This window comes from Macrobrachium rosenbergii, chromosome 28, assembly GCF_040412425.1.
Source record: "Macrobrachium rosenbergii isolate ZJJX-2024 chromosome 28, ASM4041242v1, whole genome shotgun sequence".
In the NCBI taxonomy this organism is placed as follows: domain Eukaryota; kingdom Metazoa; phylum Arthropoda; class Malacostraca; order Decapoda; family Palaemonidae; genus Macrobrachium; species Macrobrachium rosenbergii.
In genome coordinates, this window is record NC_089768.1 from 21,428,635 (window position 1) to 21,446,019 (window position 17,385).

General features: G+C 37.4%; 1 long non-coding RNA gene across 1 annotated transcript; it reads right to left on the reverse strand.

Moving 5' to 3' along the window:
* Nucleotides 1-467: 467 nt before the first annotated feature.
* On the reverse strand, nucleotides 468-16,860 carry LOC136854119 (uncharacterized). The gene is made up of 2 exons (XR_010857633.1): nucleotides 16,721-16,860; nucleotides 468-543 (listed from the first exon to the last, which is right to left on the reverse strand). It is a non-coding gene; the product is annotated as an uncharacterized lncRNA (long non-coding RNA).
* Nucleotides 16,861-17,385: the final 525 nt, after the last annotated feature.

A 17,385-nucleotide genomic window follows, 5' to 3' on the forward strand; every position in this document is an offset into this window, starting at 1 on the left:
TTTAAAATATACTTAAATTTTGCAAGGAATACAGTAGTTACTGAACATTTTAGCAGTTTCATATTCAAAACTGGTAACTAACTTATACTGAATGAGTATTGATATTCTAATAATTAAAAATTGTTGAATGGGCACTACTTTTTTCATTGTTCTACCACTAATTCCCTAATTCAGGTTTGTTAGTTATCATAGGATACTGTGCTCTGTTATGCAATGAAATTATGTTCTACCACTCATTCCCTAGTTCAGTTTGCTGGTTATCAGAGGATACTCTATTGTGCAATGAAATTATTCAAAGTTTTTAGAAATGGGAGGAAATCTTATGAAAATTTTCAAATGCTAATAACCACTTACTTTGCATTTTAATGCTGTAACCGGGTGCCTTTCCACCGATATCTCAAGGGGGACTCCATGGGATGGTGAGAAAGCCTCTAAAGCACTTGGAATATTCTTCCCAAGTTCAAGTCCAAATATTAATAATTTCACTTCTTTTGTTCCTTTCATCCATTTGCTGTTGTCCTTTCTACTTTTAGTACAGACCACCTGATGAAGAAAAAGCATTAACATGAGTATGGTTCTTAAGAAAATATATACATACTGCAAAGAGGACAAGGTTAGACGGCAAGTTCGTTCTTACCCTTGAATTTGTCTGTTCTTTACAAATTGGTAAACTGTAATGCTAAGTACAGTGACTTAATGATAACAGAAATTTCTGTTATTATCATGATTATGAAATCTCTATATACAGTAAACTGCAATGTATATTTTTGCTGTCCTCAAACCAGCACCAAGCCCTCCTTGCCAGTGGGCAAATATAAATGCTGTATACAAAAGTTTGGGACATTCTGTAAGGTCCAGACATAGAATGTAGGTCTCCATAGGAGGGTAACACCATCAATGCACTGTGGGGGTTAGTACTATCAGTGCATCTGACACGGAGCACTGTAGGGATTACTTAAGGTTATTTACTTGAGGTTATTTGCAGTATCCCTTCAGCCCTAGCTGCAACCCCTATCATTTGTTTTACTATACCTATGTTGAGCACTTGTTAGGGAACAAAATCTTCAGCCTTGATATCGGTCAATTCAGCTTTTAAAGTGATAGAACTCCAACATATTTTTCAACAGCATCTCTGTCAGAACTGGCAGCCTCCCAGTGCCCCATCACAATGTGTATGCCACCTCTCTTAAAATTCTCAAACTACCCATGACTGGCTCAGAACTCTCGAGTGTTACCTGTATCAGCACTAGTTCCAAGGGTGGTTTTCAAGAGGTCAGCATGTAATGGTCTTGCTCTCTCACATATGATGACTCAGAAACAATTTCACTGGCTAACTTTTTCACTTATCTAAATCAACAACAATTTCTCAACCTCTTCAGAAATCTGAAACCTTTCTTTTCATAACAGATTCTACTCCCTTGGCATTATCAGTTCCTTTAATGGCACCTTATATTTTACTCGTCTTCTCACATTTTGAACAGGTTACTTCATATGAACCTATAGTCATGCTCAATCAATGCACCTTGGTTAAAGGACGTTTTGTATGAGGTTGTTTATATTTTATAGGAAAAATGGTTTGTTTGGCCAGATCAACCACTCAGGCACAACATTCATGTTTTCTTATTTACTATAGAATCCCTTTAGATCTAATCTCTTTTTGCCTTGCAGGCATTTCTAGCTTTAGTAGGAGCTATGATGACTTATGTATAGTAACAGTTACTTAGCATTCAATTAATACACACACTCACAAAATTTAGCAGAGGTTAGCACTAAGCGAGACCAACACGTAGAGTGAACCCTTTCCTATGTTTCAGTCCCAGCCCGAGAAGAACCCTAAAAGAGTTCAGAGGTCTGGTTAAACAAATTATTTATGACTAACTCCTATGTTTCAGATGGGAACCAAACACAAATGTGCTTAATGCCATACATATTCTACCCAGTTATCTTTGTCCTTCCTTAAACTGAGCAAATGTTTGTTGATATTTCCTCTGACAAAAGGTCCTTTAACTGGATTGCTCATTAAGAGAGGTGTCTGTTAACCAAGGTATGGCTGTAGTTTATATGAAGAAATCTGTTCAAAAGGTGAGAAGGCAAGTTATCTTGTAACTGATCACAGTACAGTACAGTACAGCACTAGACAACTTGCTTCACTTTCTTCCCAATCTTCATAGTGGAGACCTATTATCCTGATAGTTTATATACTGTTGTTCAAAGGCTGCTCTCCATTGGTGCCTGGAACTACAAGAGTTTGTGCAGGAGGTGAAGGATTTGCACGAGTATATGCAGCTTTGTGGGCTTTAAAAAACTACTATATTTTAAAACTAATACAATATTGTCTTCCTAATTAACATTTGTATTACCAAAGTTATCAAGTGGATTACTGCCCCATTCAAATGCCCTACTGCAGCCAATGTCTAACTCCTTTTATACAGTTATAGCATTTATAATTAAGTCTAGGATTAAGATCTGTTACTGACAGCAGTTTTTATGTAAAGTGAATCATAAGATTTAATCTCCTCTAACTAGTAATGTAATTTCTACACTTTTTCCTTTAGCTAACCTGATGTTAAAAAATCCTAGCAATCTTAAGCTGTTCAACATATATATTATAAAAGTTACTCATCAGTGAACAACTGCCCCTTCAAATCTCCTACAACCAATGTCTAAAGGCCAAAGGGGCATAAATCTATATATTGCTGGATTTCTTTACCCAGAACCTCTTAAAGTATATTTTTTCCTCAAGCAATTAATATCCTAAGTATCTTAACTGTACTACCGAACCAAATTCATAGACTAGTAAACATTGGGAAAGGGATTAAAAGCCTTATGAAGCTCAACAATTAAAGAATTAAGCTCAAAGTTTGTAATTTTGAAAACAATTAAACAAGTGGCAAATATCTATTTTCAAGAAGATTGTTAGTGAAAATATCCTTTTAACCATTCAGAAAGCCAGTCCAAAAGTATTTACTGTAATAGCTGTACAAAACTGTTGCAATTATAACAAACACAAGAGTGAGAATTGCATGCAAGGCACTGTAAAATCATCTAACGATGGAATTAGTAGGAATACAAATAAATGGGGATGTTGTCTTTGAATTCCCTTACAACAGATACAATATACATACAAATTAAAATATTACAAGAAAGAAAATAACTCTTAATGGTTGATTTGGATTCAATAAGCAAAACTTCCTCTTGCCAATGAAGACTGAGGATTTTTAAGTCACAAAAGGAAGCTGGCCATTTGTAGGCAGACCTTTCCAATGTAAAAAGTCACAATTGTTCAAAGTCAAAATGAACCAGTTTCAGAATTATATGGAACCATGAATCACTTACTGTAAGTGTGTTGAGTATGATCAAACTACCATGCAAACTTAAGAGGCTTACATGTTCATCAAATGATCAAAGCCCTTGCAAGACAATTATAGAAGAAAAATTGGCAGATGCAATTACTACAATGAAGGTATACAGTATTTGTGAGAGAATTCCTACAAAACTGTTTTTTACAGTAGTTTTAATGTTTCAGGGGTCGTAGAGAACCAGGGTTAAATTCAGATAAGGTCATATCCTGGCATTCATTTCGTGTCAAGGGTCCAAAACAAATATTTCCAGTGGTTCTGCAGAGGTAGAAGGACTCTGGAAAGAACTGCTTTATAGCCTTTAAGGCACAGACCTACAAGAAGCTACAAGTTAGCAAGGAAGTAAGTTCTGTCAGCAAGGGAAGGATGGCAGGATGGGGAGAAACTTTATTTCAAAGACACTGTTGACAAGAAAAGAAACGGACTTAGTTCCCATTGTTTTTGTATTAGTAATACAATATTTTAATCTTGTAGGAGAAAACGAGTTATGGGAGAGAAACAATTATGCCAAATATACAAGGGATCCAGTTATGAGTAAATTGCTTGCTTTAACAATACATCTCACAGAATAAAAGCTATTGTACACTCTGGAAAGGATTAAAGAAATTAAGGAAGTTATGTTTCCGTTTCCCAACCCTAGCAATTCCAACCTGAACGTGAAGACTCGTCAGTATTTGACTGCAAGTGCCATCTACGGCTGAGATGATATCAGTTATTTTTTTTATCATCCTAGGCCAAAGCTAAAATTGATATTATGTATACCTATATATATAATGTATTGGTCAGATATATAAAATAGGTAAGCATAGCCCAAACTATACGCTATCATCACAGGGATTATGTATAGCCTAATTGTCACGAATGTATGCTAACCTCTGACGTCCAAACAAGACACTATATGATAGTACAATGCTTCTACTACTACTTTCGCTAAAACTTGCGATTAGTTAGTGAGAACTGTGCATTACGCCCTCTGGTGAATGTCTCACGTCATGGTTGTTTACTGATTGAAGCTAGATTACCTCGAAAGTTCCGACTGGCTCCGAAATCGAGCGTAGGAAAAGCAGTCAAGGGGATTTAGGCATCATGCAAATCCAAGATGCCCATCTTGCGTACGATCAAATTCAGAATCTGTACCAATTAGTAACACCAGGAGACAGAGATGCGAATCCTAGGTACCCAGAAACTAGTAACATTTAAACTGCCAACATAATTTCTGTGGTCATCATTTAGCACACGTGCTAAAAGAATCCTTCGTGAAATGACAGAAGGGGCAAATCGATTTAAAATTACTGCCTGGATGGTTTAAAAATGAAAATCGTTGTTGATTTTTGGGTATAGATCATCTGATTCTTATTGATAAATGACAATTACGCAGAAACAGCACTCGCCGAATTTCCCGATTCAGCCTTGCCGGAATGAATTTGGCAAAAATTGGTTCTTAGACCCTAGGGGTCCTTGTTTTTTTTTTCTTTGCCTTCCTGTTGTAGTTAAGGAATTCAACGACGAATAAGGTGCATTAAAGACCCTGTATGTAAGTACTGTACGTTATGTCAGTAACCACAGAGGTGGGGTTATTAAAAATAGCCGTTAAAGAATTTATCGCATGACTATGTTTACAAGGAAAAGAGTTTACGGCATGGAATTTCGGTGTCTTTCAAATCCATTTTGCTATCATAAAAAATATGAAGGATTCTACGGATATTTACTGAGGCTGATACCGGCGGGCACAGAAAGTAGCTGACACATGTTGAGAAGTCTCGTTGTTGGAGGTAATTTGTCGACAACTACATAAACAACAGAAAATATGCTTTACTTCACATACGCGTTAAAAAGGAACACACGCCAGCGTTTAAGGAATTCTGTAAGTTTCATATTACAAGTAAAAGGTACTTTTGGATACACGAATGCAACGAAACTACGAATTTTTAAGTATATGTTGCAGAATAAGGTTTCCAGATGATATTTACACTAATTCTGCAGAATTTAATCTGAACTAAACGTACCATCATAAAAAATTAATCTTAAGGTAATTTTCTTTTATTTAAATCAAGAATTCAATGATAATATTTTTGGTAATTGATCAGTTCAAGCTACCTAATGAAAGAGCAAATTTAGAGAAATAAAATATTTCAACAGAAATTGTCAGCATTAAAACAAAGGACACCACGATTGCCTTTCTGTGAGCATCAATTACCTAAGTTTAGATCACAAATACCCCCAAAAAGGAATGGTCAATGACCGCGTTGGTTATTGACCATAAGGAGCCATTTCAAGGGCAAATCCCTCCTCCTGCTACCAGTACCACTACTATGTGGTCTTCTGCAGCCCCTGAGAATGGAGACTAGAGAAAAGAAGTACGAGATGATTACCCTCTTTGTAAGCTGGAATGCACAACTGCTTCGCTTGAGTGAATCGCTCGTCACCTGTTGTGTTGGCGGCGTGTGTGTCTCGTGCCACCTGTCCTACAAAGACCTTTTATAACATTATGTACCCCAGCGCCCTCCCTCGCTTTTTGCCGTTCTCCTAGTCTCTCTCTCTCTCTCTCTCTCTCTCTCTCTCTCTCTCTCTCTCTCTCTCTCTCTCTCTCTGTGTGTGTGTGTGTGTGTGTGTGTGTGTGTGTGTGTGTGTGTGTGTGTGTTAGTGGCTGTTTGACAGTTATCACGAGAAATTGCAGTGCATCGAGTTCCAATTTTCAGAAACCATTAAACTCTGATCATCGCACCACGTCCAAAATGCAAACGTAGTCTACAAACAATTCTGAGGGACAAAGATCAACATCAACAAAAAAACTCACAAACAATAGTTATATCTAGGGTGAAATCTATTTTCGGGATCAGTATAACCTGTAACATGTTTATGTTCTTTGTGAAAAAGTTAAAATCATTTACCTAAATTCGCCTAGGCTGCCATTCAAAAGACACCTGCAAAAAACAGTCTAAATGGGGTCGACCCACTTTCCCCTTTGTAAGGGTTGGTATGCCAAGGCATTCCAGGATAGATAATATTAAAGCAATATACCTAACCAAGCAAACAAGACAATATGCAGAAATAAATCCTCAAAGACTATGCAAAGAAGTAAAACACCGATTTACAACCAATTAGAAGAAAAAGGTCTTCAATGAAGGTAGACTTACTTTGCTAGAAGAACTGATACGAATGGAAACATTAGCAAGACAGAACATAACAGAATAAGTTATTACGAACATTCATAGACCATTGCAAAAAATCTTTATGATGTTAAATTCATTGTTTAAGAGCTTGCTGCAACTATTTTTTTTTAAATAAAGCATAATAACCAGATCTAAAACACACGGCTTTATAGGAGGATCTAACATACCTATGATTAAGAAAATATAAAATTTTTGGTAATATATATAGAATATTCACAAGAGACTTGAATTGAAAGATGTAACTGAAATACAGAAAGCCCAGTAATTAAAATAAACTAAGTGAATTCCATAATTCCAAAGGAAGTTGAATAAGCATACAGGAATTTAGGCCTTTTTTTTTCATTCACTGACACAAAATGACAGGCAGTCTCAACATGTAAGAGAAGTTGATATAAGTTGGCAACGTAAATGAAAGGTCTCACCTGGACCGCCTATAACAGGGTAAATTCAACATATGTCTGCTAATTTCAACGCATCTGCTAATATCTCCAAGAACTGTCATGCTAGCGTTGTCTGCAATTTGTAACATTCCCTTGGATGTGAGGAATATCAACTACACTTGAAAAATTAACAGCTAGAGAGTTGCGTGCACAAACAATCTTCCGCATAAAAAGCGTTCGTATTATAAGTGGGGATGAACGACTTTCCTTGTGTATGTGAGTTTATAAACGCGATTGAGGTAATGATAAATTTTAGAAGATTTATATGTATTTTAAGGGAAATATTGCATGGTAATTGCCTTTTTTATATTATGATTGTGTTGCTCGCAAAAAAGTTAACATTACGACGTATTTATACGGTAAAAAAGGTTTCAATGCCTCATCAAATCTGCAGCCAAAGATCTGCATCGGGCCATACATTGACGGTAAAACTTTACCTTCAATTAGTGGCAGCCACGCAGCAAAGGGTTATCTTGACATGTCCGAGTTAACCATATATTGTAGGGCTCTAGTTTGGGTAGTCGAGTTCGTATGTACACACCAGGACTCCTATTTCTCTTTATACCTTCCCACATAGGCTCGTGTTGGCCTAGGCTGATTTAATCTGATGTTCTAAGCCATTCAACCAACAGCCATCCAGAACTGCTCATCTGACATTAGCCTTTAGGCCAACAGACGTAACTTCTGCGATTATTATGGCCCAGGTCTAGAGGTCCATATCAGCCCTCTTCTTCACAGCTACAGCATCACTTCACTTACGGATCCCTATTTCGAGCGAGGGCCTCACCAAAGCTGGCTTAATCGAAGGCAGTGAACATCTGGTGTTGTGCTCCAGCTATGTGGTTTAACATGCGAAGTCGAACGGGCGTATCATACAAAATCTATTTTATTGAACATTTAACTTCAGCCCACCTTAAAAGACGCTCTCTGTCAACAGTACTGGAAGAGAGACAGTACATCCCAGCCTCAAATAATGCCATAATTTTGGGCAAACAGATTAATATGAAATTAAAATAAAAGGTTCTTCCTCTCTTCTTTTGTTTCTGTTTCACTTTTTCCACAACAGATTTCGTGATAGCTTAATTAGCAAGTTAATGGCCCTTCAGTTTGATTTTATATGCATGTACGAGCATTGTAACAAAACCGAAAACCATTTTAGTAGCATTTAATGATTGCAAGTTTTGTTAAATACTGTAAAGTTATGTTCATTAAAATTCAGTGTTTTGGTCTATACCTTTTAAGTGATCGATGAATAATTTATGTACCACTGATGAATAATCTAATAACATGGAGGCGTATAATGATAACAACTCCCCCACCCACCATATAGTATATCCTCTGATGTATCGCTTCTTGGTGTCAACCATTTCCAGTTATAAAAATGATGCTAAGAGGATGAGGGACAGCTCCTTTTATTACTGTATTTTGCGCATCCAAAAGAGACGCCACTAATAACTCAGACGTTACTTAAATAATTAAGAAAACATACATTAAAGTCATATGCGTCTATGAAGAAAATAATGGAGAAATTCCTATTAGGAGAATAAGCAAAAAAAAAAAAAAAAGTTTGCGCCGTGTCGGTTGATAGCGCGAGACCCCGAGTCCATTCAAAGCTTACTGTTCACCCTAACACCTTACCCTCAATTACGTGCATCAACAACCCAACCGATCGTTTTGCTCTTTGTCGTAACTATAGGTTCGAAGTGTACATTGTAGTATGTCACACGTGATCATATTTTTCATGCAGTTCATGTTTTCAAACACTGACTATCTGTGTCTAGTCTCAAGTTTCCGTTATAAATAAAACAAATCAGATTCATTTTGATATGGCCTATACCGAGAGGCATTTCAAGGAAAATTATTTAAGGTGTACATGTAAGAAACTGATGATGTGGCAAACAGAATAAGCAAACATTATTCCATAACGCTTTTCCAGTATACTAATTGCTTCATCCTGTACCCCGTGCTGTTATATTCATTTATAAAAGTCCATGTTCCTCTGTTTCCTGTAGGAGACGGGGGTCTTTTGATATTATAATACTACAAAGTCAGGCACAATGCGTAAACTGATTCCAGTTAATTTACCTCATTCAGATAAAAACGCCACTTCCTCTAGAAGATTGGCCTACTCCAGTTTTCCAAAAGGCCCTTCCTGTCTCAATATTTTTTCCAATTAATCTGTTCTGTTTAGCTTTTATTGTCAGTTGACTGTCGAAAATAACTGATTTTTTTCATCATGATGGCTACGCTAAGAATACTAGATACCAATACTATTTACATATTCTATAAAAAAAATGACTATATAAAATGATTGCTACGCTAAGAGTACTAGATACCAATACTATATATTCTATCAAAAAAATTACCCTATAGTATGTTACGGGCAGAATGAATATGATATTGCCTTCTGCAAAGCAAAATACGCGCATTCGCTTCTTTTTCAGTTTAATACTGATTAATCCCAAATGCAAAATGATTCAGTATCGTTAACAAGGATCAAATTACTGAAACGCGAGGGATTTTTTGGCAGCAGGTTGTGTATCAAATCGTCTGCAACTTTCTTCACAACAGGTGTGGAATAGGCAATTTCAGCTGATACACGTCTGCTTCTCCCATCTCTCTCTCTCTCTCTCTCTCTCTCTCTCTCTCTCTCTCTCTGCTCACACACATTCATACAAGCACACTGGCATACACTCACGAGAAATGGTCAAGAAATAAAGACAAAAAATAAACGTGAAAAGAATAACTACGAGGAGAAAAACGCACACACACACACACTCACAGAAAGGAACAAAGTCACAGAACATGGCAATGGTGTCGAGGCCAAATGCAGACCAGTGCACAGTCAATTGCGGCCATCTGCATCCACAGAGAACGGCGCCTGCACGCAGCTCTGCTGGCGCGCCGGGGCAGGTGACGACGACGAACCTGGTGGAGCTCCAGTCATCAACAACAGCTGCTCGACGTTGCGGCAGGTGGGACAGGTGTTTCGGGGGCTTGACATCTCGCTTTCTGATGACTGGCCCAGCCAACGCCGAGCTTTATTTATCTTGAGAGGGCTGGCTGCTTGTTCGTCCGAATGAAAAAGCCGAGCAAGTGAAATGTCGAATTTCTTGGCCAATTTTATATACGCTGTGTTGGTCGAATCCAATTTTAATGGAGAGAGAGAGAGAGAGAGAGAGAGAGAGAGAGAGAGAGAGAGAGAGAGAGAGAGAGAGAGAGAGAGAGAGAGAGAGAGAGAGAGGACAATGAAAGCTGAAATGTATTCTGTGACCTATACTGTCATAAAGAAAATTCGACCATAAAACACGAACCACTTCAAAACATCTTTCTTTCCTTGAATTGGGGTTTCAGGTAATCCTCTGATTAAAAGAATTGGCAATAGACAGGTGTCCTATTTGTTAGCCGCTGTCTTATCGTAATATATTGGTAATACTGTATTTCGACAACTTGTACTGCGTGCATATGACTGTTTGCCGGGTTTTACTGACAAACAATTCTAGGCTTTCCTAATTTCCCCTGCACGGCACATCCAATCCTTTGCCTTTTCTCTCTCACAGATGAAGAAGTCGAAAGAATAAATAAGAACCTTTCTTGCATTCAAGATATTTAACAAATCCTCACTCTCTTATATACTAGTCTTTTAACCTAGACCTATAGTGGGATAGTGTCGTCAGTATAGCTCACTTAAGGGTATTTGCAGTGTCCCTTCGGCCCCTAGCTGCAACCTTTCTCATTTCTTTTACTGCACCTTCGTTCATATTCTCTTTCTTCCAGCTGACTTTACACCCTCTCTAAAAATTGTTGCCTAGTACAACTGTGAGGTTTTCCTCCTGCAACAACTTTCTTCTTGCTGTCAATTTCCCTTTCAACTCAATGACCCATAGGTCCCAGTACTTGGCTTTTGGCCCTAATTCTACATTCTATTCCGTTCTGTTCTTGGCCTAGAATACACGATAAGTGGTATAAAATTAGAATAAAATTTACATAAACTGCTAGCAAAAGCTAATATTGGTAACAATCTATTCATTTAAACTAGAAAGCTTTTGTCAACAGACACTTTCACAAGCAGCTGAAAAAACTGAGAAGAAAGCTAAAATGAATCAGCGAAATATCTTAGATTTTTCAAAAACTAAATTCACAGATTACATAATTAAAACTCACTAGAAGCAGGCATGGAAATGCCAACAAAATTAAAGCAAACAGTTATAAACCTCAAGGGTTACAGCAAAAATATTAAATTCCATAGGTAACCAATAAAATACCTAGGAAACAACAGCAGATTCGGGGGAAACAGTAACAAGGGGTAACAGAAAAATCTGTGGGTAACGGCAGCTAATGTCAGCGACAGCAACAGCCATATTCTGAGGACTACTTGCATGAAATATCTAAAGTTAAAAACAAAATTCGAGATATCAGTGACAAAGTGGAGTTAGTAACAGGAACAAAACTTGGAGGTAATGGCAGCAAAGTAAAGGGTACCAGACAGGCAGCTCTGGGAAAATACCAAGACTAAAATAAAAAAAAAGTTAACAGAACCCAAGTTCAGACTGACTCTAGAAAAACTTACTGGTGCCACCAAAAATAAAACTCTGACTCGAATAGCTGCTTAATTCCGGGAAAACGACAACAATGTCAGTAGCAACAGTAAAAAAAAAGTAAAAGATTACAAGTTCTTACAACAAAAGCTAAGTGCATCACCAGCAAACCTGCAATCACTGCAACACCTAATCTACAGCAGTCTTTCACAGCTGCTGCCGGCCCCTCTCATCCGTCAAGTGTATATCTCCAGGACCAACCATTAACCTCACCCATACCCGCCATCATCCATCCATTCCAAAGCTCCCGCAATCATCACCCATACTTACCTTTTGCCTTTCAACTAGTCCAGTCACTAGAACTGTTCACTTACTATCACTTTCAACAAAATCTTTTTTTAATCACCGCGGACATTCACATTGGCCTAATAGGTCTTCAATAGTTGTCACATGTCATTACCTTTTCTGAAATCCGCAAGCACTCGTCATTTTGGTTTCTCGAAAGTATGTTCTTCCGTTAATTGCTCCTCAGAAAAGAACAACATTACTGCAGGAGTTCGAATCTTGGCTGGAGCAGAGGTGCTTATCAAATACACAATTTCCTTTTGGTGTGTAACTCACGACAGATACAAAAGGTAAGAAAAAAAAAAAAACTGAGGAAAGGGTTGCCCCGAGATTATTTATGCGAAAGCAATTTTGATTTTGATTTTTAGTGATGTAGTTCATCTGGAACAACATCTGAACCGAGGTCTGTGAACTGTATTCAACATAGTATCAAGAGGCTACCCGTTAGGGAAATTCTGATCGTTATTAGTACGAGCAGGCTGGCAGAGCCTTCTTTCGCTTGTTTCCTAGATAACTAAGGATTGTCTGAGCTAACATGATCACAGGTAACGAGCATCGGTCTGTACGAATAACGCTCGGCATTTTATATCGCACTTTAATCACAATGTATGATTAAACTGCTCTCCACGCAAGAATGTTAAAAGCAAGGGCAACACCATAATTCGTTACTTTTAAGGAACGTTTCTGAGAAATCTATCACTGACATGAATCACAGCCTTGTTCTCTTACGGAATAGACTTGCAGTGCCTCTTTCATCTTGTGTTACAAGGTTCGATTATGCAGAATGGTCTAGCCCAAGAGCCTCCATCCTCCACGCCTTCAAGGCCAGGAGGACTACAGCGTCCTAGGAAAGGTTTTATTTGGCTGTTTCCCTTAAATTTTACAAGGATTAAGTGAATATTGCTCAATAAAAGCGATCAACAGTTTTCCCCCTATTGGTAGTCACAAGGTTATTTTTTCCTATCTGAATTTTACATGCTTACTTTCCTGAAATACATTCACTACTTAAAAGGCCAAAAACACTATCTGCTACTCACGCGTACAGTAAGACTGATTCTTTATATTTATGAAATGGCGCACGCACATTCGGACAAATAATTCATTACCAATTATTCGTCTCGTCTTTAATAGCCATGCAAATTTAAGCCATTCAGTCATGCAGTCCTTCAGTAAAACACGACAGACTTAGAAAGGAATTCACTGACTAAGGAAAAAGTGCCGAGGAAGAATGTGATTTCTACACCGCCAGCGAGATCAACCAACAAAACGCACCCGTCACTATGCGGGTAGGACGCTCGTTGCATTTCTGTCTGGTCTTCTCTCTTGCCTTTGTGCGATGTCGAGAGGTGGATGGACTCTGAACAAATACGTTTATTTTACAAGAGGGGGAATTTCTAAAGTGATACTTAGGCGTCCAGTAGGTCCTGCTTTCATATCGTGGCTTTCCTTAACATATAAATGTCACGTACAGGGTTTTGGAACTGTGTGGCAGTGCAATAATGCTTTTTAAAAAGTAATGTTTTCCCAGATGTTTTCCAGCAACGGTTTAGATCTCTTATTTGCTCTTAGTAGGACTGTTGGTTTGAATAATGCTATTTTCTTAAATTTTTCCTTCCAGTCATCTCAGTTGGAATCTTGGCTAAGAAGATGGTGCCTTCACTTCATTCTCTATTTCAGATTTTAAGGTTTTCACTGGAAACCTTATGATTAATATCAGCTAGGCCTATTTGTTTTAACTATATCGGATACACGCACATTAAGAAAAGCAAAGGGCAGTATTGTTTTTATTCCCATGCTTCTGAAGAGCAAGAGAGTGATTGCTCTTGTCCTTACTTTAAAGGTCATTTCCCATTCCTAAGAAGCCACATACATTTACTAAGAGCTCCTCTGCTTTAGGATAAGGCAGTGTCTCGGATCCAAAAGCCAAGGGCAATTTTTAGGAGAACAATGTCCCCGTGGTAACACTTCCAATCGTTGTATGTGTTTTATATATATGCACATATATAATACATACATATATATACAGTATATATATAATATATATATAAACATACATGTATGTGTATATATATGTATATATACATAGTATACATATATATACAAATATGCACACACATACTATATATATATATATATATATATATATATATATATATATATTATATATATATATTATATATATTATATATATATATATATATATATTATATATATATATATATATATATATATATATATATTTTATATATATATATATAATATATATATATATACATACAGTTATTTACATATCGACATGCATACGTATATATATATATATATATATATATATATATATATATATATATATACATATGTGTAAATATATATAACACAAAAAACTAGTTTCAGTGAGATGGCCTGAAGAATTTAACTGTCATCTAAAAGAATTATTAGAAGAATGAACCCACAACGCTCTCAGGTCCTCATACTTAGATTCTGCCCGCAACATGTAATATATATATATATATATATATATATATATATATATATATATATATATATATATATATATATGTGTGTGTGTGTGTGTGTGTGTGTGTGTGTGTAAATACATACGCACACATATAACCTAATACTTTTTATAATTTTTTATCAAATGCACAGTTAGCGACCTAGTTATCTTTATGACACAAACGTCTGCAAGGATGTTTTTCATAGAGAGAGAGAGAGAGAGAGAGAGAGAGAGAGAGAGAGAGAGAGAGAGAGAGAGACCTTAAACATTCGCCCTGAGTAGGACAAATATTTTGAACCATCTAGCGACAACATATCCTACCATTACTCCAGTTACCTTGCCTAAAAAGGGTCCTACCAATGACTACACGGAGATTCGTCTGGTTGTTCCAATTTATCATTCCACTCGTCGCCACTCAAGGCGAATGCCACTCGTTCAGTTATGGGCCGAGGCATTTTTCAAACAGATCCGAAGGGCGAAGTTTAAATTTAGTGTCCCTCCACTAAATGTTTGACATGGGGTGAAAATTGGATTTTGTTTTAATTATTTTGTGACATATCCATCAGATGTGAACTCAGTGGAATAATAGTAATAATGATGGTGGTGATAATAATGATAGTCGCCCTTAGGCCGGGTTTCCGAATACTGTACTTTCTTTCTCTGCCACAGTTTTTCGTGCTTCCCATTTTTCAAATTTTGAAAATTACGCCTATCACTTCTTTGAGCTTAATTCAAACTACCCTTCTTTTTTTCTCATTTTCCATTGCTCTCTTCTGGCCTGGGATAATTATGTCCATTCTGTTGCTTATCTTATCCTCCTCGCTTTAAAAACATGGATTATCTCAGAACTTTCGTGGGAAAATGGTTAGGTCTACTGTTGGTGGGTAAACTAACCAGTTTTTAGGTGTAACGGCTTCATTATTCTCTCGCATTGCCTCACCGTAAAGGAAGCAGAAGTTTCTGATCCGAAGAAGCATCATCGAGCAAATTCTATCTGGAAGGAGGCAAAACCTGTTCGATAAGTTTTGGCAATTTACTCCCGACGACCATGCAAACTTCTCGATTCCGACCTTATCACTAATGTTCACATGTTCGTGTCGTCAATATTACATCGGTTAAAGTCTCCATCTTTTTGAAGTTACACCAGCCATTTGATTTCTACATTGCAAATGATTTGCAACTGAAAGTCACATTTGTACAATACATGCCCTAAATTCATTCATCTCTTTCAACACATTTGTTTGCCAGGTATCTAATTCACTTCCCAGGTCAACAGAAACACAATGGCCTTTAACGGAATTGGCCAAATAAACACTGGTTCATTCAGATGCCCAATTCAGGACCTTTCGCTTGAGAGGAAAACAGTCCAAGCCAATTTCGGCAGGTGTAAGTGGGTGTCTTGGCGCACTGATTTTGGCTTAAAATCATGAAAAATTCTAATACTGTTTGCTTACTTTATAACTACACCAAACCATGCTGACTTTTATTAGTGGTTGTGTGTACATTTTAGCACTTCCTTGACTACCAAAAATGTGGTAACCAAAGATACTAGCAGTGTGCGTAACAAAATTCCTAACCTTCTTTCAGTCAAATACCTGCTGGGTTCAACAAACCGACCTGTGGCGACTCACTGGTTTCATACCTCATAACATTACCAATGAAATTACCTAGGGCAGTTAAACACATCTTGGAGGAATAATTACTGGTAGTGAAATGATAAAAGAAACATATTTCCTATTCATAGTGACACTTGCCTGTGTTGACTTTACAACATACATAATACTACAAAATTCTAACCTCTCCGCTTATGGGACACAGCACAATAGTGTCCACATCATGTGGTACAACTACAACTCGGTCACTATCATCTGATTGTGTAATCATTTCACATATTTTACCTAACAAAAAGTTAAAAATCTTAGAAAGTCTCTGTTGGTGGGGAACATTAAAATGGGGAGCATAAAAAACCAGGTGAATAGTTGCAACCACAATGGTAAAATGTGCTTGGGCCTAGAATGATAAACTCTGGGAAAAATTTATACTTCATGCCGGAAAATTCTAAAAATCAGAGACAAATTGGAAAATAATATAAATGGATACTTCTTAACCTAACCTACCCTCACCAAAGATGCAAATTTGTCTGGCCTCCTCCTTAACCTTACTAAAAAATGGGCAATTGTACTTTTGGGGTAGTAATCTTACCTAACCTATGATGCATCATACTATCTGACCCAGAGGAACACTCTTAAACCTTAATGAAAAAATGCATTAAAGGCAGTTCAATGGATACATCATGACCAAAACCCAACACGGGTGTATAACGTTTTACCTAACATGGTGGGTTCTGTCCTGTGGCCTTTCGTTAACCTACCTGAAGTTAACGAAGTCAAAAGTTGTGGTTCATTGCCACTGGGGTGTCAGCCTTGTGTCCTTGGGAAACTTGAATGCATAACAGTGTGGTAATCATATCCGTCACGTAATACAGCACTGCGATATCTTGCAAACGTAATCCAATGTGTCTAGTTTCGTGACTTGAATGAACGGAGTTGATAAGCAAATCGCATTTGACCGATACGTTTGTTGGGGCGTTGAAAGTAGGCCTACCATCAGACGCACTTGGGCTAAAGCTAATGAAATGCATGAAATCTGCAACAGAATCTTGAACTAGGCCTATTTGCACTCCAATTCCGTGAACACTTGAAGAACCGCCGCTCTAATGCCTGGATGGACACGAATTCAGTTTTATGTATTTAGGCACTATATTAGAGCAACAATACAAGCTCATAACTTAGGCCAACCTCAACCATGTTGTTTACATACGCACGCATACTCGTGACGTCATCACAAGTGGCCAAGGAGACTAAAATTGCAGTAGGGACACTAAATTTGGCTAAATTACTGTACAACGCTAAGACATGCTCTCAAGATCAGAGCTGGTAAAAGTTAAGAGACCAAAATACCAAAGACATTCTGCTTGGGAGGTTGAGCAAAAGGAAGTATGTACGGCTGAATCATCGGCAAAAGTATGAAAAAAAG